This window comes from Rhinoraja longicauda, chromosome 39 (genome assembly GCF_053455715.1).
Source record: "Rhinoraja longicauda isolate Sanriku21f chromosome 39, sRhiLon1.1, whole genome shotgun sequence".
Classification (NCBI taxonomy): Eukaryota; Metazoa; Chordata; class Chondrichthyes; order Rajiformes; family Arhynchobatidae; genus Rhinoraja; species Rhinoraja longicauda.
In genome coordinates, this window is record NC_135991.1 from 8,369,381 (window position 1) to 8,391,177 (window position 21,797).

The following is a 21,797-nucleotide window of genomic DNA, read 5'->3' on the forward strand; positions in this document are numbered from 1 at the left end:
TAGAACTGAGATGAGGAAGAAAACCCACGCAGGTCACGGGGAGAACGTACAAACTCTGTACAGACAGCGCCCGTAGTCGGGATGGGATGAGGAAAAAGATGATGAGGAAAAACCTTTTCAGTCAGAGTTGTGAATCTGTGGAATTCTCTGCCTCAGAAGGCAGTGAAGGCCAATTCTCTGAATGCATTCAAGAGAGAGCTAGATAGAGCAGAGTCAGGGGGTATGGGGAGAAGGCAGGAACGGGGTACCGATTGAGAATGATCAGCCATGATCACATTGAATGGTGGTGCTGGCTCGAAGGGCCAAATGGCCTCGTCCTGCACCTATTGTCTATTGTACAGTGATAGCTAGTCAGCGCGGACTCAGTGGGCCGAAGGGCCTGTTTCCGTGCTGTATCTCCAAAACTAAAAATGCGCTATGGTGAAATGCTACGCAAGACAAGATTTAAAATTCCATGTACAATTTTTACGGAAAAACCTGGGAAACAAGTTACTATTCACGTGGAGGCAGGATTATTCTGAACCTGACTCATACCAAAATTACACGATTTGTTAGAAGGAAAAAAAATGCTGGTTCCGCTGAGTTACTCCAGCATTTTGTATCTACAATCCTCAATCAGTACCCCGTTCCTGCTTTCTCCCCATATCCCTTGATTCCGTTATCCCCAAGAGCTAAATCTAACTCTTGAAAACATCCAGGGAATAGGCCTCCACTGCCTTCTGTGGCAGAGAATCCCACAGGTTCACAACTCCCTGAGTGAAAAAAGTTCTTCCTCATCTCAGTCCGAAAAATTCTTAGATACACAGACAATAGGCGCAAGACCAGGCCATTCGGCCCTTCGAGCCAGCACGGCCATTCAATGTGATCATGGCTGATAATCCATAATCAGTACCCCGTTCCTGCCTTCTCCCCACATCCCTTGATTCCACTAGCCCCAAGAGCTCTATCTAACTTTCTTTTGAAAACATCCAGTGAATCGGCCTTCACTGCCTTCTGAGGCAGAGAATCCCACAAATTCACAACTCTGTGTGAAAAGGTTTTTCCTCATCTCAGTTCTAAATGGCCTACCCCTTATTCTTAAACTGTGGCCCCTGGTTCTGGACCTCCCCCAACATCGGGAACATGTTTTCCTGCCTCTAGCGTGTCCAATCCCTTAATAATTTTAGTGTAGGAAAATAACTGCAGATGCTGGTACAAATCAACGGTATCACAAAATGCTGGAGTAACTCAGCAGGTCAGGCAGCATCTCAGGAGAGAAGGAATGGGTGACGCAGGGTCTGAAGAAGGGTCTCGACCCGAAACGTCACCCATTCCCTCTCTCCTAGATGCTGCCTGACCTTAATAATTTTATACACAAAATGCTGGAGTAACTCAGCAGGTCAGGCAGCATCTCAGGAGAGATGTTTCTCTAAGATATGTTTCTATAAGATCCCCTCTCATGCTTCTAAATTCCAGTGAATACAAGCCCAGTCGCTCCAGTCCTTTATCGTATGACAGTCCCGCCAACCCAGGAACTAACCTAGTGAACCTACGCTGCACTCCCTCAATAGCAAGAATGTCCTTCCTCAAATTAAATCGAAGGTAGACACAAAATGCTGGAGTAACTCAGCGGGTCAGGCAGCATCTCGGGAGAGAAGGAATGGGTGACGTTTAGGTCTGTAGAAGGGTCTCGACCCAAAACGTCACCCATTCCTTCTCTCCCGAGATGCTGCCTGACCCGCTGAGTTACTCCAGCATTTTGTGTCTACCTTAACACTATATTTTTGCAGACATACTGTGATGGATTTTGGCTTGCTCCTGGGCAGTGAGTTGTGGTACGGTTAACTACTGTTTACTGGTTTGGGTCGCACAGTGCGGTTGGGGTAAGGTTAACTACTGTTGGGATGTGTAGCACAGTGGTTAAGTTTCACAAAATGCTGGAGTAACTCAGCAGGTCAGGCAGCATCTCAGGAGAGAAGGATTGGGTCTCGACCCGAAACGTCACCCATTCCTTCTCTCCTGAGATACAGCCTGACCTGCTGAGTTACTCCAGCATTTTTGTGAAATAAATACCTTCGATTTGTACCAGCATCTGCAGTTATTTTCTTACACAGTGGTTAAGTTAATGGGCTCGTTATCCAGGAGCCTGGACCAAAGATTCAAATCTCACCACAGCAACCGGGGAATTTAAAATCTCGATAAACACGCAATACAGAATTTAAACCGAAGAAGCAGATTATTGCAAAAACAATTTAGAGATGTCCTCGTTCTTCAGGAAACGGGGCTTCCCCTCCTCCATTATAGATGAGGCTCTCACTAGGGTCTCTTCTACATCCCGCAGCTCCGCTCTTGCTCCCCCCACTCGCAACAAGGACAGAAGCCCCCTCGTTCTCACCTTCCACCCCACCAGCCAGCGGATCCAACAAATCATCCGCCAACATTTCCATCACCTCCACCACTGGCCACATCTTCTCATCCCCTCCCCTCTCTGCGTTCCGCAGAGACCGTTCCCTGGTCCACTCGTCCCTTCCTACCCAAACCACCCCAACCCCGGGCACTTTCCCCAGCAACCGCACGAGATGCAACACCTGTCCCTTTACCTCCCCCCTCAACTCCATCCAAGGACCCAAACAGTCTTTCCAGGTGAGACAAAGGTTCACCTGCACCTCCTCCAACCTCATCTATTGCATCCGCTGCTCTAGATGTCAACTTATTTACATCGACGAAACCAAGCGCAGGCTCAGCGATCGCTTCGCTGCACACCTGCGCTCGGTCCGCATTGACCAAACTGATCTCCCGGTGGCCGAGCACTTCAACTCCCCCTCCCACTCCCAGTCTGACCTTTCTGTCATGGGCATCCTCCAGTGCCATAGTGAGGCCCACCGCAAATTGGAGGAACAGCACCTCATATTTCGCCTGGGCAGCTTGCAGCCCAGCGGTATGAACATCGACTTCTCCAACTTTAGATAGTTCCTCTGTCCCTCTCTTCCCCTCCTCCTTTCCAGTTCTCCCTCTATCTTCCTGTCTCCACCTATATCCTTCCTTTGTCCCGCCCCCCTGACATCAGTCTGAAGAAGGGTCTTGACCCGAAACGTCGCCCATTCCTTCGCTCCCGAGATGCTGCCTGACCTGCTGAGTTACTCCAGCAATTTGTGAATAAAAAACAATTTAAATATATGTAACCGATTTCGCCGTTGGTGAACGCGATTTTGGCAAAGTGAAAAATCGTGCAAAAAGCGCGGAAAAAGGATTTTAAAATCCGTGGAAACGTGGAAAATTCACATGCCTGATTAACCTACAGACCTGCCCATCATCGGAGTGTAGGAGGAAACCGGAGCACCCGGAGAAAACCCACACAGTCACGTGGAGATCGTACTAACTCCATACAGACAGCACCCGTGGTTAGGATAGAACCCGGGTCTCCGGCGCTGTAAGGCAGCAACTCTACCGCTGCGCCACTGAGCTGCCCTCCTTTCGGCTCAGACGCTCGAGTCCTGGCAACATCCTCGTAGATTTTCTCTGCACTCTATACAGCTCAATGGCATCTCTCCTATAACTTGGTGGGCAAAACCGAACACCATGCTCCACGTGAAGCCTCACCAATGCCTTGTACATCTGCAATCTGAGGAAAGACATTCATAATCTGAGGAAAGACATTCTTGCCATAGAGGGAGTACAGAGAAGGTTCACCAGATTGATTCCTGGGATGGCAGGACTTTCATATGAAGAAAGACTGGATAGACTGGGCTTGTACTCGCTGGAATTTAGAAGATTGAGGGGGAATCTTAAAGAAACTTACAAAATTCTTAAGGGGTTGGAGAGACTAGATGCAGGAAGATTGTTCCCGATGTTGGGGAAGTCCAGAACAAGGGGTCACAGTTTAAGGATAAGGGGGAAGTCTTTTAGGACCGAGATGAAAACGTTTTTTTTCACACAGAGTGGTGAATCTGTGGAATTCTCTGCCACGGAAGGTAGTTGAGGCCAGTTCATTGGCTATATTTAAGAGGGAGTTAGATGTGGCCCTTGTGGCTAAAGGGATCAGGGGGTATGGAGAGAAGGCAGGTACGGGATACTGAGTTGGATGATCAGCCATGATCATATTGAATGGCGGTGCAGGCTCGAAGGGCCGAATGGCCTACTCCTGCACCTATTTTCTATGTTTCTATGCAACATATCACACCAGACTTCTGGACTCAATTCCCTAACTCAGGAAGGGAATTGTGCCAAAAGACATCTTTACTACCTCTTGCATCTTTCATCGGCAATGACCACACAGCCAACACTGTGTAACCCAACAGCAAAAACGTTTCAGTAAGCTGCTACAATAGACGAAGATGAAGTGTGGATAGAGTTGACAATAGACAATAGGTGCAGGAGTAGGCCATTCGGCCCTTCGAGCCAGCACCGCAATTCAATGTGATCATGGCAATAGACAATAGGTGCAGGAGGCCATTTGGCCCTTCGAGCCAGCACCGCCATTCAATGTGATCATGGCTGATCATACACAATCAGTACCCCGTTCCTGCCTTCTCCCCATACCCCCTGACTCCGCTATCCTTAAGAGCTCTATCCAGCTCTCTCTTGAATGCATTCAGAGAATTGGCCTCCACTGCCTTCTGAGGCAGAGAATTCCACAGATTCACAACTCTCTGACTGAAAAAGTTTTTCCTCATCTCCGTTCTAAATGGCCGACCCCTTATTCTTAAACTGTGGCCCCTGGTTCTGGACACCCCCAACATTGGGAACATGTTTCCTGCCTTTAACGTGTCCAACCCCTTAATAATCTTATACGTTTCGATGAGATCTCCTCTCATCCTTCTAAAGTTTCTTCCCGGCTGTTATCAGGCAACTGAACCGTCCTACTCCAGCATTTTGTGTCTGCCTTCGACTCCAGTTACACCTCGCGCTGCCTCGGCAAGGCCAGCAGCAGAATCAAGGACCAGTCTCACCCCCGGTCACTCCCTCTTCTCCCCTCTCCCATCGGGCAAGAGGTACAGAAGTGTGGAAACGCACACCTCCAGATTCAGGGGCAGTTTCTTCCCGGCTGTTATCAGGCAACTGAACCGTCCTACCACAACCAGAGAGCAGTGCTGAACTACTATCTACCTCTTTGGTGACCCTTGGACTATCCTTGATGTGACTTTGCTGGCTTGACCTTGCCCTAAACGTTATTCATACACACTGTAAACGGCTCGATTGTAATCATGTGTTGTCTTTCTGCTGGCTGGATAACAGTATAACAGAGCTTTATTTGTCGTTCAGTACCGAAGTACCGAACGAAACTACATAGCAGTCATAGAAAAAAAAAAGAACACAAGACACATAACCCCAACACAAACGTCCATCACAGTGACTCCAAACACCCCCTCACTGTGATGGAGGCAACAAAACTTGCCCTCTCTTCCCCACGCCCACGGACAGACAGCTCGTCCCCGACCGACCCGCACAGTCCCCGCACCGGGCGCTGAAACGTCTCGCGGCCGAACCGGGCGATGAAAGGCCCGCGACCAAGCCTTGCGCAGCTAAGTCCCGCAGCCGAGCCGCACCGGGCGGTGTTAAGTCCCGCAGCCGAGTTGCACCGGGCGGTGTTAAGCCCCGCAGCCGAGCTGCACCGGGCGATGTAAAGTCCCGCAGCCGAGTTGCACCGGGTGGTGTTAAGCCCCGCAGCCGAGTTGCACCGGGCGGTGTTAAGCCCCGCAGCCGAGCTGCACCGGGCGGTGTTAAGTCCCGCAGCCGAGTTGCACCGGGCGGTGTTAAGCCCCGCAGCCGAGCTGCACCGGGCGGTGTTAAGCCCCGCAGCCGAGCTGCACCGGGCGGTGTTAAGCCCCGCAGCCGAGTTGCACCGGGCGATGTAAGTCCAGCGGCCAAGCCGCACCGGGATGTAAAGTCCAGCGGCCGAGCCGCACCGGGGGATGTTAGGCCCCGCAGCCGAGCCGCACCCCGCGCCGTGAGGAAGAGAAAAGTTCCCCACACCCACCCACCCACACACCACCACCCCCTCCCACACATACACAACCAAAAAAATATATATAAAAATCATCCCAACACCGACACTCAACAAAAAAAAGACGGACAGACTGCTAGTCAGCCGCTGCCGTTAGGCGCCGCCACGTAGGCATAGCACGCAACAAAACCTTTTCACTGTACCTCGGTACACCTGACAATAAACAGTAAACAAAACAGAAACGTTGTCTGACCATCTCCTACCCCACAGATGTTACCTGCAGATTGTTTTTTTGGTGATGGAACAGTTTCTTCCCCTGATTTGACACACTTCTGCCTTCGACTTTCTAACGAGTTCAACAATTTCAGACAAACAGCTTTTCCAATTTTGTTTTTGCGGAAACAGGCCCTTCGGCCCACCGACTACATGCAAACTAGCAACTTCGACAAACACATCACAAAGACAGCCTTCTTCCACCTCAAAAACATTGCCCGTCTCCGTCCATCCCTCTCCTCCACAGCTGCAGAAACCCTCATCCACGCCTTCATCACCTCCCGTCTGGACTACTGCAACAGCCTCCTCTAAGGCGCACCCTCAAAAATCATCAGTAAACTTCAATAAATTCAAAACTCCGCTGCCCGTCTACTCACCCACACCCCGATCCGTGACCATATCACCCCCGTCCTTTACAAACTCCACTGGCTCCCCATCCCCCAGAGAATCCAGTACAAAATCCTCCTCATAACCTACAAAGCCCTCCATAACCTGGCCCCATCCTACCTGACCGACCTCCTCCACAGGCACACTCCCACCTGCACCCTCCGCTCTGCTGCTGCCAATCTCCTATCCCCCCCACATCCGGACCAAACTCAGATCCTGGGGGGGACAGGGCTTTCTCCATCGCTGCTCCCACCCTATGGAACTCACTACCCCAAACCGTTAGAGACTCCTCCACACTCACCACATTCAAAACATCGCTGAAGTCTCACCTGTTCAGTACTGCCTTCAACCACTGAAGGTCACCTCACCTTCTGTCTCCTTTCTCTGTTCGTTTACTTATTTACTTATTTATCTATTTATTCATTTCCCCATGTTCTCTAAATCTCTGTAAAGCGTCTTTGAGTATATGAAAAGCGCTATATAAATAAAATGCATTATTATTATTATTATTACCCAACACGCACTACCCAACACGCACGAGGGACAATTTACAATTACACCAAGCCAATTAACCTACAAGCCTCTACGTCTTTGGAGTGTGGGAGGAAACCGGAGCACCCGGAGAAAACCCACGCAGGTCAAGGGGAGAACGTACTAACTCAGTACAAACAGCACCCGTTGTCAGAGAGTATAAGAAAATAACTGCAGATGCTGGTACAAATCGAAGGTATTTATTCACAAAATGCTGAAGTAACTCAGTAGGTCAGGCAGCATCTCAGGAGAGAAGGAATGGGTGACGTTATGGGTCGAGACTGATGTCAGGGGGGCGGGACAAAGAAAGGATATAGGTGGAGACAGGAAGATAGAGGGAGATCTGGGAAGGAGGAGGGGAAGAGAGGGACAGAGGAACTATCTAAAGTTGGAGAAGTCGATGTTCATACCACTGGGCTGCAAGCTGCCCAGGCGAAATATGAGGTGCTGTTCCTCCAATTTCCGGTGGGCCTTACTATGGCACTGGAGGAGGCCCATGACAGAAAGGTCAGACTGGGAATGGAAGGGGGAGTTGGAGTGGGAGGGGGAGTTGAAGTGCTCGGCCACCGGGAGATCAGTTTGGTCAATGCGGACCGAGCGCAGGTGTTGAGCGAAGCGATCGCCGAGCCTGCGCTTGGTTTCGCCGATGTAGAGAAGTTGACATCTAGAGCAGACCCTTGATTTCGCACCCGTAGTCAGGATCGAACCCGGGTCTCTGGCGCCGTGAGGTAGCAACTCTACCGCTGCGCCACCCTAAAGTATCTTATTCAATTTCTAAATTAACTTAAATTAAATTAACCGGTGCAGTTCCAAACTAACGCTGTCAATCGGTAATTTGTTTCCACCTCTCTACTGATATAATAATAATATAATAATAATAATATTCATTTATTGTCATTGCAACGAGTACAACGAAATTAGTTGACCTGATTATAAGTTCATAAGTGATAGGAGCACAATTAGGCCATTCAGCCCATCAAGTCTAGTCCACCATTCAATCATGGCTGATCTATCTCTCCCTCTCAACCCCAGTCCCCTGCCTTCTCCCCATAACCCCTGACACCCGGACCAATCAAGAATCTATCTATCTATCTCTGCCTATCTATCTATCTCTGGTGAAGTCCAGAACAAGGGGCCAAAGTTTAAGAATAAGGGGTTGGCTATTTAGAACTGAGATGACGAAAAACTTTTTCAGTCAGAGTGTTGTGAATCTGTGGAATTCTCTGCCTCAGAAGGTAGTGGAGGCCAATTCTCTGAATGCATTCAAGAGAGAGCTAGCTAGAGCTCTTAACGATAGCGGAGTCAGGGGGTATGGGGAGAAGGCAGGAACGGGGTACTGATTGAGAATGATCAGCCATGATCACATTGAACGGCGGTGCCGGCTCGAAGGGCCGAATGGCCTCCTCCTGCACCTATTGTCTATTGCCTTAAAAACATCCACTGACTTGTGGCCTCCACGGCCGTCTGTGGCAAAGAATCCCACAGATTCACCGCCCTCTGGCTAAAGAAATTCCTCCTCATCTCCTTCCTAAAGGAACGGCCTTTAATTCTGAGGCTGTGCCCTCTGGTCCCAGACTCTCCCACTGGTGGAAACATCCTCTCCACACCCACTCTATCCAGGCCACTCATTATTCAATACGTTTCAATGAGGTCCTACCCTCATTCTTCTAAACTCCAGCGAGTACAGGCCCAGTGCCGACAAACATCAACTATTCCTTTCCCACTAGTGGAAACATCCTCTCCACGTCAGTGAGACCACACCTGGAGTACTGTGTGCAGGTTTGGTCTCCAAATTTGAGGAAGGACATTCCTGCTTTTGAGGGCGTGCAGCGTAGCCACACCAGGTTCATTCACGGGATGGCGGGACTGTCGTATGTTGAAAGAATGGAGCGACTGGGCTAGTATTCGCTGGAATTTAGAAGGATCAGAGGGGATCTTATTGATACATACAAGATTATTAATGGATTGGACACGCTAGAGGCAGGATACATGTTCCCGTTGTTGGGGGAGTCCAGTACCAGGGGCCACACACAGTTTAAGAATAAGGGGTCGGCCATTTAGAACGGAGATGAGGAAAATCTTTTTCACTCGGAGAGTTGTGAATCTGTGGAATTCTCTGCCTCAGAAGGCAGTGTAGGCTAATTCTCTGGATGCTTTTGAGAGAGAGCTAGATAGAACTCTTAAGGATAGCGGCAAATAGTGTAGGAAAATAACTGCAGATGCTGGTACAAATCGAAGGTATCACAAAATGCTGGAGTAACTCAGCAGGTCAGGCAGCATCTAGGAGAGAGGGAATGGGTGACGTTTCGGGTCGAGACCCTTCTTCAGACTGATCATATGATAGATTCAGGAGTGTAAGAAAATAACTGCAGACGCTGGTACAAATCGAAGGTATTTATTTCACAAAATGCTGGAGTAACTCAGCAGGTCAGGCAGCATCTCAGGAGAGAAGGAATCGGCGAAGTTTCGGGTCAAGACCCTTCTTCAGATCAAGACCCGAAATGTCACCCATTCCTTCTCTCCTGAGATGCTGCCTAACCTGCTGAGTTACTCCAGCATTTTGTGAAATATGATAGATTTAGACTGATCTTAATGATAGAGGAGTCAGGGGGTATGGGGAGATGGCAGGAATGGGGTACTGATTGTGGATGATCAGCCATGATCACGGTGAATGGCGGTGCTGGCTCGAAGGGGCGAATGGCCTACTCCTGCACCTATTGTCTATTGTCAACTCTATCCACACTTCATCTCCAAACGAAAGACAGGCACACTAAACTTGCAGAAAGTGGGTATCGTAGACAAGACTCGTGTTTGATGGGCAACAGTGATTGCACTTGAGATGGGACTGTCACTCTGTGTGCAGTTTTGGTCTCCAAATTTGAGGAAGGATATTCTTGCTATTGAGGGCGTGCAGCGTAGGTTTACTAGGTTAATTCCCGGAATGGCGGGACTGTCATATGTTGAAAGACTGGAGCGACTAGGCTTGTATACACTGGAATTTAGAAGGATGAGAGGAGATCTTATCGAAACGTATAAGATTATTAAGGGGTTGGACACGTTAGAGGCAGGAAACATGTTCCCAATGTTGGGGGAGTCCAGAACCAGGGGCCACAGTTTAAGAATAAGGGGTCGGCCATTTAGAACTGAGATGGGGAAAAACTGTTTCAGTCAGAGTTGTGAATCTGTGGAATTCTCTGCCTCAGAAGGCAGTGGAGGCCAATTCTCTGAATGCATTCAAGAGAGAGCTGGATAGAGCTCTTAAGGATAGTGGAGTCAGGGGGTATGGGGAGAGGGCAGGAATGGCGGTGCTGGCTCGAAGGGCCGAATGGCCTCCTCCTGCACCTATTGTCTACTGAACTGCTGCAGTTGAACTAGCATCCCTCGGGGTACAAGATGAGTCACTTTCTCCCCACACCGGCAAGGTTACTTCTCTACATCGGCGAGACCAAACGCAGGCTCGGCGATCGTTTCGCTCAACACCTTCGCTCAGTCCGCCTTAACCAACCTGATCTCCCGGTGGCTCAGCACTTCAACTCCCCCTCCCAGTCTGACCTTTCTGTCCTGGGCCTCCTCCATTGTCAGAGTGAGGCCCAGCGCAAATTGGAGGAACAGCACCCCATATTTCGCTTGGGCAGCTTACACCCCAGCGGTATGAACATTGACTTCAACTTTAGATAATTCCTCTGTTCCTCTTTCCCCCCCCCCTTCCAGTTCTCCCTCTGTCTTCCTGTCTCCAACTACATCCTATCTTTGTCCCGCCCCCCTGACATCAGTCTGAAGAAGGGTCTCGACCCGAAACGTCACCCATTCCCTCTCTCCTGAGATGCTGCCTGACCCGCTGAGTTACTCCAGCATTTTGTGATACCTTCGATTTGTACCAGCATCTGCAGTTATTTTCCTACACAAGAAACTGCAGATGCTGGTTTAAACCGAAGATAGACAACACAAAGTGCTGGAGTAACTCAGCGGGACAGGCAGCATCTCTGGAGAGAAGAGGCGACGTTTCGGGTCGAGACACTTTTTCAGAATTTATAATTCCTTCCTCCACAGGAATAGGTGACTTTTTGGGTCAGGACCTTCTTCAGACTGGAGTGGGTAGTCTGATGAAATTAGTCTGAATCAGCCTGAAGAATTCAGCATTCATAGCGAGAGAATTTGAGTATAGGAGCAGGGAGGTTCTGCTGCAGTTGTACAGGGCATTGGTGAGACCACACCTGGAGTATTGCGTACAGTTTTGGTCTCCTAATCTGAGGAAAGACATTCTTGCCATGGAGGGAGTACAGAGAAGGTTCACCAGATTGATTCCTGGGATGGCAGGACTTTCATATGAAGAAAGACTGGATAGACTCGGCTTGTACTCGCTGGAATTCTTAAGGGGTTGGACAGGCTGGATGCGGGAAGATTGTTCCCGATGTTGGGGAAGTCCAGAGCAAGGGGTCACAGTTTAAGGATAAGGGGGAAGTCTTTTAGGACCGAGATGAGAACTTTTTTTCACACAGAGAGTGGGGAATCTGTGGAATTCTCTGCCACAGAAGATAGTTGAGGCGAGTTCATTGACTATATTTAAGAGGGAGTTAGATGTGGCCCTTGTGGCTAAAGGGATCAGGGGGTATGGAGAGAAGGCAGGAACGGGATACTGAGTTGGATGATCAGCCATGATCATATTGAATGGCGGTGCAGGCTCGAAGGGCCGAATGGCCTACTCCTGCACCTATTTTCTATGTTTCTATGTTTCTAAGAAGGGTCTTGACCTGAAACGACACCTATCCACGTTCTCCAGAGATGCTGCCTGACCCGCTGAGTCCCGACAGCATTTTCTGTCTTTCCTACAACGTAAAACAATATGCTTCAAAACAGGCTTGCATAGAAACATAGAAAATAGGTGCAGGAGGAGGCCATTCGGCCCTTCGAGCCTGTACGCACGGCCATTCATTATGATCATGGCTGATCAACTCCAATCAGTAACCCGTGCTTCTCCCCATATCCCTTGATTCCACTAGCCCCTAGAGCTCTATCTAACTCTCTCTTAAATCCATCCAGTGATTTGGCCTCCATTGCCCTCTGTGGCAGAGAATTCCACAAGTTCACAACTCTCTGGGTGGAAAAGTTCCTTCTTACCTCAGTTTTAAATGGCTTCCTCTTTATTCTTAGCCCCTGGTTCTGGAATCGCCCAAAATTGGGAACATTTTTCCTGCATCTAGCTTGTCCAGTCCTTTTATAATTTTATATGTTTCAACAAGATCCCCTCTCATCCTTCTAAACTCAGGCTTGGCCCATTCAAAAGCATTTCTCACACACTTCAAATGCACCCAAGTTCAAAATGTCTGAATTTGTTGCTTTCAAGGGGCGCGAGATAAAAAGTTTAGGTGCTTGTAGCAGCAATAAAATATACGATGGAATTCTGTTATCATTTGGTCTTAGTTACATCAGTAAACATTCATACTTCCATGATCTTGATGAGCTAAAAAAGATGATGATCTTTGAAGATGGACACAAAATGCTGGAGTAACTCAGTGGGTCAGGCAGCATCTCGGGAGAGAAGGAATGGGTGACGTTTTGGGTCGAGACCCTTCTTCAGACTGATGTCAGGGGAGGGGGTGGGACAAAGATAGGAGTAGTCGGAGACAGGAAGACTTGTGGGAGAACTGGGAAGGGGGAGGAGATAGAGGAGGAAAGCAGGGACTATCTGAAGTTAGAGAAGTCAATGTTCATACCCCTGGGGTGTAAACTATCCAAGTCAAATATGAGGTGCTGTTCCTCCAATTTGCATTGGGCCTCACTCTGACAATGGAGGAGGCCCAGGACAGAAAGTGCTGAGCCACCGGGAGATCAGGTTGGTGGTGTGGAGGTGTTGAGCGAAACGGTCGCCGAGCCTGCGCTTGGTCTCGCCGATGCGGAGAAGTTGACCCCTGGAACAGCGGATACAGTAGATGAGGTTGGAGGAGGTGCAGGTGAACCTCTGCCTCACCTGGAAAGACTGTTTGGGTCCTTGGATGGAGTCGAGGGGGGAGGTAAAGGGACAGGTGTTTCATCTCCTGCGGTCGCAGGGGAAAGTTCCTGGGGTACTTTATGATCTTTGAACACTGTTCCAACATTTTGACAATTAATAAATCCATGCATCATTAAAAATCCAACCAATTTTCACCTTAATGACTGCAACTCAAGAACATGGTAACAACAGCATATAAAACCATGTATCTTGCACCTCTGAACAATTATCTGATTTGGAAAACCCCAATTTTACATTTAAAAGCAATAAAATAAGATATTGGGGGGTGGGGGGGGGGGGGGAAGAAAACTTTAAATCCACTCATGCAATATCTTCATCAAAAGATATTAAATCTTATATCAAAACTTACATGACAGCAAATACCAGTTTCAAAGGTAAATCTAAAACATTTAAAATCAAGCACTTTTTTCTTCAAAATAGCGTATTACATGCTTATCGGGATGGTTTTTATTGAAAAAGCACAAGATTTCGCAGCAATTTGAGAGGCAAATCAGCCTTTTCTTTTGCAGAAACATCTCCCACAACTGCTAAATTCAAAGACTCTCAGGAGAAACTTCTTTAAAGATTTTTCCTTTTCCAACCTATCTGTGATAAACTCTGCAGCAAGCAATCCATAAAACCTCAGGAACGAGGGGATCAAAATCTCAGGAAAGATGGTCCCCCTGTTTTTAAATCGACCAAGTGCTCTCTTTTTTTACATAGAAACATAGAAGATAGAAAATGGCCCTTTGAGCCAGCACCGCCATTCATTGTGATCATGGCTGATCGTCCACAATCAGTAACCCGTGCCTGCCTTCTCCCCAAAACCTTTGATTCCACTAGCCCCTAGAGCTCTATCCAACTCTCTCTTAAATCCATCCAGTGATTTGGCCTCCACTGCCCTCTGTGGCAGAGAATCCCACAATTTCACAACTCTCTGGGTGGAAAAGTTCCTTCTCACCTCAGTTTTAAATGGCCTCCCCTTTATTCTCAGACTGTGTGTGGCCCCTGGTTCTGGACTCGCCCAACATTGGGAACATTTTTCCTGCATCCAGTCCTTTTATAATTGTATATGTTTCTATAAGATCCCTTCTCATCCTTCTAAACTCCAGTGAATCAACATAATGCTCCCTCTTTCAATAAAATCAACTGCCAGTTTCCTCTCTTTCAATTAAAATCAAATGCATGTTCTCCCTTTTAACTGTATGCACTCAATAAAACAATGTGGATGCTGCCTCTCGTTTAATAAATTCAACTGGAGGCTCACTATTTTTTAAATAAAATTAACTGCAAGTCTTGTAATAAAACCAACTGCTTGCTCTATTTTAATAAAATCTGCATGCTCTCTCTGCAATAAAATTAACTGGATGCACTTTTAAATAAAATCTGCATGCTCTCTTTACAATAAAATTAACTGCATGCTCTCTTTTTAATAAAATCTGCATGCTCTCTTTGCAATAAAATTAACTGCATGCTCTCTTTTTAATAAAATCTTTATTCTCTCTACAATATTAACTGCATGCTCTCTTTTAAAATAAAATCTGCATGCTCTCTCTTTTCAAAATTAACTTCATGCCCTTTTTAATAAAATTTGCATGCTCTTTACAAAATTAACATGCTCTCTTTTTCATAGAAACTGTATTCTCTCTACAATATTAACTACATGCTACCTTTTTAATAAAATCGGTATTCTCTCTACAATATTAACTGCATGCTCACTTTTTAAATACAATCTGCATGCTCTCTCTTTACAAAATTAATAGCATGCTCTCTTTTCAATAAAATCTGTATTATCTATACAATATTAACTCTCTTTTAAAATAAAATCTGCACTCTCTCTTTACAAAATTAACATGCTCTCTTTTTAATAGAAACCTTATTCTCTCTACAAAATTAACTACATACAACCTTTTTAAAATAAAATCTGTATTCTCTCCACAATATTATCTGCATGCTCTCTTTTAAATAAAATCTGCATGCTCTCTCTTTACAAAATTAATATGGTCTCTTTTTAATGAAAACTGTATTCTCTCTACAATATTAACTGCTTGTCTCTTTCTAAATAAAATCTGCATGCTCTCTTTACAAAATTAACTACATGCTACCTTTATAATAAAATCTTTATTCTCTCTACAATATTAACTACATGTTCTCTTTTTAAATAAAATCTGCATGCTCTCTCTTTACAAAATTAACTGTTTGCTCTTTTTTAAAATAAAATCTGCATGCTCTCTCTTTGCAATAAAATTAACTGCATGCACTCTTTTAAAATAAAATCTGCATGCTCGCTCTTTGCAATAAAATTAACTGCATGTTCTCTTTTTAATAAAATCTGTATTCTCTCTACAATATTAACTGTATGCTCTTTTAAAATAAAATCTGCATGCTCTCTCTTTACAAGATTAACTACATGTTACCTTTTTAATAAAAACTACATGCTACCTTTTTAATAAAATCTGCATGCTCTTTACAAAATTAACTGCATGTTTCTCTTTTTAATAAAAACTGTATTCTCTCTACAATATTAACTGTATGCTCTCTTTTAAAATAAAATCTGCATGCTCTCTCTTTACAAGATTAACTACGTTACCTTTTTAATAAAAACTATTCTCTCTACAATATTAACTACATGCTCTCTTTTAAAATAAAATCTGCATGCTTCCTCTTTACAAAATTAACTACATGCTACCTTTTTAAAAATAAAAAATATATTCTCTCGACAATATTAACTGCATGCTCTTTTAAATAAAATCTGCATGCTCTCTTTTCAAAATTAACTACATGCTACCTTTTTAATAAAATCTACATGCTCTTTACAAAATTAACTGCATGCTTCTTTTTTAAATAAAAACTATATTCTCTCTACAATATTAACCGCACGCTCTCTTTTATACAAAATTAATTGCATGCTCTCGATTGCACAAAATCCACACCATGCTCTCTCGTTTTAAAATAGAACTGAGTAAAGGCAAAACCCTCCCTCGAAAACCTGTGCAAATTCTGTGACACACTCTTCCCCAGCCCCTCGAAAAAGAAAAAGCATTTTGGAATTGAAAGCCACCCCCTCCCACACGTTCAACCGAGCATTTTTAATTTCGTTTTCGTTACCTTCTGAGAGCCTGTTTCGCCATTGGAATTAGATACAACACAGACAAGGTTCTTTACAGAGAGGGGAGGTCAGATATTTGCAGATTAAAACGAATGCACAACGATTCTGGGACACAGGTTTGAAAATTATTTTTCCCTTTTGCAAACGCAAGAGGCCTGGCTTAATTTGCAAAGAGAGAGAGAGAGAGAGACACACAGGGGGAGGATGTGGCGGAAGGGTTTTTAGCTCCTTGGTGCTTAGTCAGTCCCAGCACAAGGCCCAAGGCTTAGATTGCCACCCCTCCTCCCCCCCTCCCTCCCTCCCTCTCCCTCTCTCTCCTCTCTCCCTCTCTCCCTCTCTCTCTCTCTCCCTCCCTCTCTCACACCATCCACACACACAGAGGGAAATATATCAAACCACCCACCTTGGAGAGAATGAAAACACGAGGGGACGGGTCAAAAGGGACACATTTCCCCTTATTTAACTAAAGAGCAAAAGGGGAGGGGAAAGGAAATGAGGAAAAGAGGTCAGATTGTGGCCAGAAGTTTGAACCCAGCCCATAGAGACACACGGAGGGAGGGGGAGGGGGAGGGGAGGGGAGGAGGAGGGAGGAGAGGAAGGGGAGAGGGAGGTGGAGGGAAGGGAGGGAGGGAAGAGGGGAAGGGAGGGGAGGGAGGGAGGGAAGGGGGAGGAGGGAGGGGAAGGGAGGGGAAGGGAGGAGAGGAGGAGAGGGAGGGTGAGGGAGGAAGGGAGAGGGGAGGGAGGAGGGAGAGGGAGGAGGGAGAGGAAGGAGAGGGGAGGGAGGGGAAGAGAGGGGAGGGAGCGGAGGGAGGGAGGGAGGGAGGGAGGGGAGGGAAGGAGAGGGGAGGGAAGGAGAGGGGAGGGAGGGAGGGAAGGAGAGGGGAGGGAGGGAAGGAGAGGGGAGGGAGGGAGGGAAGGAGAGGGGAGGGAGGGAGGGAAGGGGAGGGAGGGAGGGAAGGGGAGTGAAGGAGAGGGGAGGGAGGGAAGGAGAGGAGAGGGAAGGAGAGGGGAGGAAGGAGAGGGGAGGGAGGGAGGGAAGGAGAGGGGAGGGAGGGAGGGAAGGAGAGGGGAGGGAGGGAGGGAAGGAGAGGGGAGGGAGGGAGGGAAGGAGAGGGGAGGAGGGAGGGAGGGAAGGAGAGGGGAGGAAGGAAGAGGGGGGGAGGGAGGGAGGGAAGGAAGAGGAGGGGAGGGAGGGAAGGAATGAGAGGGGAGGGAGGGAAGGAGAGGGGAGGGAGGAGAGGGGAGGGGAGGGAAGGAAGGAGAGGGGAGGGAGGGAAAGAAGGAGAGGGGGAGGGAGGGAAGGAAGGAGAGGGGAGGGAAGGAAGGAGAGGGGAGGGAGGGAAGGGAGGAGAGGGGAGGGAGGGAAGGGAGGAGAGGGGAGGGAGGGAAGGGAGGAGAGGGGAGGGGAGGAAGGGAGGAGAGGGGAGGGAGGGAAGGGAGGAGAGGGGAGGGAGGGAGGAGAGGGGAGGGAGGGAGGGAGGAGAGGGGAGGGAGGGAAGGGAGGAGAGGGAGGGAGGGAAGGAGAGGGGAGGGGAGGGAAGGAGAGGGGAGGGAAGGAGAGGGGAGGGAGGGAAGGAGAGGGGAGGGGAGGGAAGGAGAGGGGAGGGAGGGAAGGAGAGGGGAGGGAGGGAAGGAGAGGGGAGGGAGGGAAGGAAGGGGTGGGAGGGAAGGAAGGGGAGGGAGGGAAGGAAGGAGAGGGAGGAAGGAAGGGAGGGAGGGAAGGAAGGAGAGGGAGGGAAGGAGAGGGGAGGAGGGAAGGAGAGGGGAGGAAGGGAAGGAGAGGGGAGGGTGGAAAGGGAGGGAGGGAGGGAATGAGAGGGAGGGGAGGGCAGGGAGGGAAGGAGAGGGAGGGCAGGGAGGGAAGGGGAGGGAGGGGAGGAGGGAGGGGAAGGAGAGGGAGGGAGGGAAGGAGGGGGAGGGAGGGAGGGGAGGAAGGAGGGGGAGAGGGAGGAGGGAGGGGAGGGAAGGAGAGGGAGGGAAGGAGAGGGGAGGGAAGGAGAGGGGAGGGAAGGAGAGAGAGGGGAGGGAGGGAAGGTGAGGGAGGGAAGGAGAGAGAAAGGGGAGAGAAGGAGAGAGGGAAGGGGAGGGAGGGAAGGGGAGGGAGGGAAGGAGGGAGGGAAGGAGAGAGAGTGGGAAGGAGAGAGAAAGGGGAGGGAAGGAGAGAGAGGGGGAGGGAGAAAAAAATCATAAAATGGCGGCCTCCCTCCCTCTCTCCCTCCCCACAGTGAAATATCATTAAACACAAGTCTTTCTCCTTCCCCAAACTCATCTCCAGCGGGTGTTTGAAAACCAGAGAGAGAGAAATGAGGGGGGGGGGGGAGGAAGGTTTGTGGTGATAAATAAAGGTCTGGGGGGGGGGGAGTTAATGGCAAACCAAATTAAACCGGGTTTTTTTTTCCCTCTCATTTCCCCTCAACGTGTTTTATTTTTCCATCTTGCACTCCCTGCACATGTGTTCCCTCCTCTGTGTGTGTGGGAGAGGGGGGGGGAGGGAAATGAGGCGGAATATGGGGGGAGGGGGGAAATGAGGGGGGGAAATGGGGGGAGGGGAGGGGAAATGGGGGGAGGGGAAATGAGGTGGGGAGGGGAGGAATGGGGCGGGGAGGGGGAATGGGGAAATGGGGGAGGGGAGGGGGGAAATGGGGGAGGGGAGGGGGAAATGGGTGGAGAGGAGGGGGAAATGGGTGGAGGGGGAGTGGAAATGGGGGGAGGACGGAAATGAGGGGAGGGAAAAGTGAGATGGGGAGGGGAGGGGAGGAATGAGGGGAGGGGGTAAATGGGGGGAGGGGAAAATGGGGGAGGGGAGGGGGAAATGGGGGAGGGGGAAATGAGGGGAGGGGGGAAATGGGTGGAGGGGAGGGGGGAAATGGGTGGAGGGGGAAATGGGGGGAGGCGAGGGGGGGATATGGGGGGGATAGGGGAGGAGGGAAATGGGGATGAGGGATATGGATTAGGGGAGGGATGGGATGAGGGGAGGGGGGATATGGAGGCGAGGGGGGATATGGGGGGGATAGGGGTGGGGGGAAATGGGGGGAGGGAAGGGGGATTATGGGGAGGGGGGATATAGGGAGTGGAGGGGGATATGGTGAGGCGAGGGTGATATGGTGAGGGGAGGGGGATATGGGTGGGGAGGGACGGGATTGAGGGGAGGGATGGGATGAGATGAGGGGGGATATGGAGGGGGGATGTGAGGGGGAGAGTGTATATGGGGAGGGGAGCGGGGATATGGGGATGGGGATTAGGGGAAGGATATGGATGAGGGGAGGGGGATATGGGGGTGAGGGGAATATGGAGGGGAGGGGGGATATGTGGAAAGGGAGGGAGGGGGGATATGAGGGGGGCTATGGGGGAGGGGAGGGTGGATATAGAGGGGAGGGAGGATATGGAGGGTGGGGGAGTGTGTGAGGGGAGGGATGGAAGAGGGGAGGGAGTGAGTGTGTGAGGAGAGGGATGGGGAGTGTGTGAGGGGAGAGAGGGAGGGATGGAAGAGGGGAGGGAGGGAGGGGGTGGAGGGAGTGTGTGAGGGGAGAGGGGGAGGGGGGAGGGAGGGAGGGAGAGAGGGATGGAGTGAGTGTGTGAAGGGAGGGAGGGAGGGGGGGAAATCTTCTCACCTGAACGACGTCGGCCCTGTTCCCGCCGCAGTGCCCGGATGACGGCGGGCGGAGTGGACGTCATCGCGTCGGGCGTAATAGGGTTGGCGTCATCGCGTCGGGCGGAGAGATGTCATCGCGCCGGGCGTAAGGAGGTAAGCATCGTCGCGCCGGGAGCAGACTCATGACGTCAGGCGTTTGGGGCGTCGGGCTGAAGGGGAGAGCGACGCGTCGCGGACGTCGGGCGTATGGAGCAAACGTCATCGCGCCGGGCGTAAAGCGGGGGGGGGGGGGTGTTGCGTCGCGACGTCGGGAGTGAATGGGTTGAGTGTGGGGAATGAAATGGGGAGGGAAGAGAGGGACGGGAGTGAGTGAGGAGGGGAGAGAGAGAGGGAGGAGAGAGGGAATAGAGGGAGGGAATAGAGGGAGAGAGGAGGGAATAGAGGGAGGGAGTGAGAGGGGAGGGGAGTGAGGGAATAGAGGGAGGGAATAGAGGGAGGGAGTGAGAGGGGAGGGGAGTGAGAGGGGGAGGGGAGTGAGGGAATAGAGGGAGGGAATAGAGGGAGGGAGTGAGAGGGAGGGGGAGTGAGGGAATAGAGGGAGGGAATAGAGGGAGGGAGTGAGAGGGGAGGGGAGTGAGGGAATAGAGGGAGGGAATAGAGGGAGGGAGTGAGGGAATAGAGGGAGGGAATAGAGGGAGGGAGTGAGAGGGAGGGAGGGAGTGAGAGGGAGGGAGTGAGAGGGGAGGGGAGTGAGGGAATAGAGGGAGGGAGGGTGAGAGAGAGGAGGGAATAGAGGGAGGGAGTGAGAAGGGAGGGGAGTGAGGGAATAGAGGGAGGGAATAGAGGGAGGGAGTGAGAGGGGAGGGAGTGAGAGGGGAGGGGAGTGAGGGAATAGAGGGAGGGAATAGAGGGAGGGAGTGAGAGGGGAGGGAGTGAGAGGGGAGGGGAGTGAGGAGAATAGAGGGAGGGAATAGAGGGAGGGAGTGAGAGGGGAGGGAGTGAGAGGGGAGGGGAGTGAGGGAATAGAGGGAGGGAATAGAGGGAGGGAGTGAGAGGGAGGGAGTGAGAGGGGAGGGGAGTGAGGGAATAGAGGGAGGGAATAGAGGGAGGGAGTGAGAGGGAGGGAGTGAGAGGAGAGGGGAGTGAGGGAATAGAGGGAGGGAGTGAGAGGGGAGTGGGAGGGGAGGGGTGTGAGAGGGGAGGGAATAGAGGGAGGGAGTGAGGGGAGGGGAGTGGGAGGGGAGGGGTGTGAGAGGGGAGGGGAAATATATGGGAGGGAGTGAGAGGGGAGAGGGAATAGAGGGAGTGAGTGAGAGGGGCGGGGACAGAGGGAGGAGAGAGGGGATGGGAAGAGAAAAGTGGAGAGAGAGGGGAGGGGAGGGAGGGAGGAGGAGAGGAAGGGGAGAAGGAGGGGAGGGGAGAGAAGGGAGGGGAGGAGAAGGGGAAGGAGAGAGGAGGGAGGCAGAGGGGAGGGGAGTGAGGGAGAGGGGAAGAGAGGGGAGGGAGAGGGAGTGAGAGTGAGAGGGGAGGGGAGAAAGGGAATAGAGGGAGGGAGTGAGAGGGGAGGGGAGTGAGGGAGGGAGTGAGAGGGAATAGAGGGAGGGAGTGAGGGGAGGGGAGTGAGAGGGGTAGGGGAGAGAGGGAATAGAGGGAGGGAGTGAGAGGGGAGGGGGAGAGGGAATAGAGGGAGGGAGTGAGAGGAGAGGGAATAGAGGGAGGGAGGGAGGGAGGGAGAGAGGAGGGAATAGAGGGAGGGAGTGAGAGGGGAGGGAGGAGAGAGAGAGTGAGGGAGGGAGGGAGAGAGAGTGAGGGGAGGGAGTGAGGGGAGGGGAGTGAGAGGGGGGGTGAGTGGGGAGGGGTGTGAGAGGGGGGGTGTGAGTGGGGAGGGGTGTGAGAGGGGAGGGAGGAGAGCGGGAGAGGGGAGAGAGGAAATAGAGGGAGGGAGTTAGAGGGGGGGTGAGAGGGGAGGGAGGAGAGAGGGAGAGAGAGTGAG

General features: G+C 50.4%; 1 protein-coding gene across 1 annotated transcript in view; it reads right to left on the minus strand.

Annotated features, from left to right (window-relative positions):
* The window catches only part of LOC144611183 (E3 ubiquitin-protein ligase HUWE1-like), a 231,474-nt gene extending 211,604 nt beyond the window's left edge, over positions 1–19,870 (minus strand). The window contains 1 exon segment of the mRNA XM_078430236.1: positions 19,824–19,870. The gene's annotated coding sequence lies outside the window, so the exon portion shown is untranslated.
* Positions 19,871–21,797: the final 1,927 nt, after the last annotated feature.